The sequence below is a fragment of the Leiobunum rupestre genome, chromosome 8 (assembly GCF_980474605.1).
Source record: "Leiobunum rupestre chromosome 8, qqLeiRupe1.1.hap1, whole genome shotgun sequence".
Lineage (NCBI taxonomy): Eukaryota > Metazoa > Arthropoda > Arachnida > Opiliones > Sclerosomatidae > Leiobunum > Leiobunum rupestre.
The window spans coordinates 51,150,874-51,154,569 of NC_143391.1; the positions used below are offsets into that span (position 1 = coordinate 51,150,874).

At 37.0% G+C, this 3,696-nt stretch overlaps 1 long non-coding RNA gene across 1 annotated transcript; it reads right to left on the reverse strand.

Annotated features, from left to right (window-relative positions):
- Positions 1 to 426: 426 nt before the first annotated feature.
- On the reverse strand, positions 427 to 949 carry LOC149933657 (uncharacterized). The gene is made up of 3 exons (XR_016473265.1): positions 850 to 949; positions 726 to 779; positions 427 to 572 (listed from the first exon to the last, which is right to left on the reverse strand). It is a non-coding gene; the product is annotated as an uncharacterized LOC149933657 (long non-coding RNA).
- Between the last annotated feature and the right edge of the window lie 2,747 nt (positions 950 to 3,696).

The following is a 3,696-nucleotide window of genomic DNA, read 5'->3' on the forward strand; positions in this document are numbered from 1 at the left end:
ATTATAATCTATTTCAAGTATTTATTTATCTGAAACTTCAGGTAGTGAAGTCTGGAAACAGTTACCAAACATTTCTGCAATTTTCCAAAGTTGACAGTTTTTTTCCAGACTACCTGGTTTAAGCCCTAAAATAGGGTAAGCTGAGAAGAAATAATTCACTTTGATTTATTTTAAATTGTAGAAATATATACCTTTGGTAAATTATTGATATATCTAAGTCAATATTTTTGGGTGACAAATCGAATATAAATTATAACTTGTTTCCCATTTTTATACTCATTTTTACAATTAACTAAAACATTATCACAATTACACAAGGTATGTTTGTGTTTACAACTTGTTATAAAAATATGTTGAAAGATTGTTTCTGATTAATTTATCAGATATACATTGAAAAAATCTTAAGGTTTTTTGAACAGTATGACTAGTGAGTATCAAACAAATATATTAAACAGTTTTTTTAAAGTCTCTCCGCTCTTCATCCGTCTCGGTCCATTTTGTCTATCACTGTCATGGAACTGGCAAGGGCCAGCTTGACACTCATTAGCATTCGTTCCAACCGCAATATTATCCTGCAAAGCATTATTGATAAACTCATTTGTTATTCTTCTTTTTTGTCTAGAGAAAATGTCATCTATAGCCTTGTAAGCCTTTCGCTTTCCCGCCATAACTAAGCCTTAGCTAACGTAGAACTACTTAAATTTTATAATTTTAATAAAAATTACCCTTCTTTTTCTTCCTTTCAAGTTTCCTTCCGGCTAGGTAGCGGTTTATGACAACTAAAATCACGGAAACTTCAAGAATTCTACTTTATATACGACAAACCACAATAAATTATCAAACACTAACCAAAATGAATCCCATCCGCCGATCCGAACATGCACTTCTGTTTTTGGTTACGATAAAAATCATGACTTAGCGTCACTGTAGGTGGCATGGTTGTCGCAATTTTTTTTTAAATTTAAACGGTTTAAATAAAAAGAAATTATTATTATTATCATAAATACTTAACACATTTTTTAAGTTTCTTATTATTATCATAAATACTTAACACATTTTTTAAGTTTCATATGAAGTTAAATGCATTTAAGACTATCGTTCAAAATATTTTATTTAGATGACTCTGCATGATTTCCGGGAAAATTTAAATGGGTATTTTTGCCGGCTAAAAAATGGATAGTCGAATCACTAGTATATTGGAAGTTGTACTATATAAAAAAACGGACGTCATAAACTACGTAACCGACTCAAGGCCGACTGCATTTCTTGAACAATTTGAAACAGTTGGTTTTGCCGATTTAATTTTGGAATCTTTCTAAAAATTAAATAATCGTTAATTTTCCGACTCTAATCAGTATTCTGTTTCGTAGTACTTTTAATAGTCGCAATCTCGACTACATTTTTCAAAAAAAATCATATCGTCGGCTAAGAGTCGAAATGCCGACTGCGACTCCAAAACGACTGTTCGACCCCTAACCGACTCGTTTTCGGAGGCATTGTGCTACAGGGGTCCCTATTACTTCCCAAGGCTGAGAGGGTTCTGCGGATTTCATAAAACCGGCTTGCTTGACGGACGGAGATTTATGGGTCTGACAGACTTTACATGACTTGACAAATCTACTAACATCTTTCGTCATTCCCTCCCTCGTGTAATATTTTCTAATTCTTTCTAATGTTTTACTATAACCTTGATGACCGAACGATGGCATATCGTGACAGGCGGACATCATTGTGTTGACTAGACTTTTGAGAACTACTATTTTAAACGAGTCTTCTATTTGACTTTCGGAACTATCCCTATTAGTCGTTTCTATAGGGCTATTTCCCCTGTTTTTGCTACTATCCCCTTCTCCTAACTGACCCACTACAGGAATATTTCTATAAATTATTCTGTCAATTAATTTACAGGAGGTTGCTATTCGTTTTACCCAGATGCCTATTTGGTCATTGGCGCCAACTGAACCGTCCTCCAGACAGGTCAACAGACGACCAACTTTCGAGTCCGTACTCTGTTGTTCTATTATCAATTCTCTATCTAATGTGATACTTCCCAATTTTTCGGTTGCTATGTCTACTAGCGCTACGACAGGTTCTTCCATTTCTAACGCTTCCGGCATACGGGAGAGCGCGTCTGCTACTACATGGTCCTTACCGGGGATGTATATAATATAAAAATTATAAGGCTGGAGTCTAGTACTCCACATAGTAAATTTACCGGTCGGATCTTTCGCGTTTTTTAACCACTCGAGAGATTTGTGGTCTGTAATGATTTCGAAGGGGGCTCCCTCTAGGTATATCCTGAACTTCTCTATGGCCCAGACAATAGCTAAACACTCTCTCTCGGTGACTGATAGTTTTCTTTGAGTCGAATCTAAAGTTTTACTCGCGTATTGAACAACTCTACTTTTCCCATTGACAGCCTGACTTAAAACCGCGGCTATTCCACAATTTGACGCTTCCGTGTGAAGCGTAAACGGGAGGTTAAAATCGGGCGACGCTATTATTGGGGCGGTGCTTAGTCCATTCTTAAGCGTGTTGAAGGCGTCCTGCAGTTCCAATTCCCACTGCCAAGTAACATTGTCTTGGGTCAAATGATATAGGGGGTTAGCTATTTAAGCGAACTTAGGGATAAAACGTCTATAGAATCCCGCCATGCCTAGGAACCGCCTGAATTGACGTACTGTTCGAGGAATGGGGTAGTCCGTAATTTTGCGCACCTTTTCGGGGTCTACTTCAATACGTTGACTAGAAACAAGGTGTCCCAAGATATGCGCTTTCTTTCGGCAAAATTGTGTTTTTGACGATTTATGGTTAGGCCATCGTTTCTTAGAATCGTTAGGACCTTTTCTAAGCTTTCGAGGTGGTCTTCAAATGTATCAGATACAATATATACACTGCTGTTAAAAAAATTCGTCCAGAAGACGTTCAACTTAGATCAGTCTGTTCAAAAATGAACGATAGCGTTCTAAAGGTATGTAACAGAGAACGGTGTGTTCAAGATATTATATTTCGTTCAAATCATAACGAATGATCTTTCGCCCTCTGGAGGAAGGCTTGTAAACTACGCAATAAAATAGATTCGTTTCAATAGCTAGGAGATCGTTCCCCTTAGAACAGGTTTTACCATAAGTTAATGGTTTTACACACAATCCTATATGGATTTCTTTGTATTGTCTTCATGTACATGTACTAGCATATAAGCGTGACACTTTCAACGTATGACCAAAAGAAACAAATAAATGTGACACTATTTTGCGGAAAATGTCGTAAGGCCAAAATTAACAAATAAGTGTGACACTATTTTGCGGAAAACTTCGTATGGCCGAAAGAAACAAACAAGTATAACATCCATATAGTAATAAATGAGTGGTTTAGAGTGCGCTTTGTTATAGGTAGTTGTTGTTTTAAGTTAGTGTACTGGTTAATTAAACTATTACTCGTAGTTATTTATTTACAGGGTGAGTAAGAACATGTTGTAATGAAGTTGTTTTTGTAGTTGTATGTACAGTGTGTTTGTAAATTTACCGAAGATTCAATTTCATTGTTAGAGCGTAGCTCCTTTTTTTTAGTTGATTGTGACGCGTGGGACAATTCAGACCTCTCGTCCATTTGATTAATCAGGGCGAGATAAGGGTAACGGCCACGCCAACGGGGGGGGGATCCGTGGGGACAGGGGTGAGGACACCCGTGGCGGAA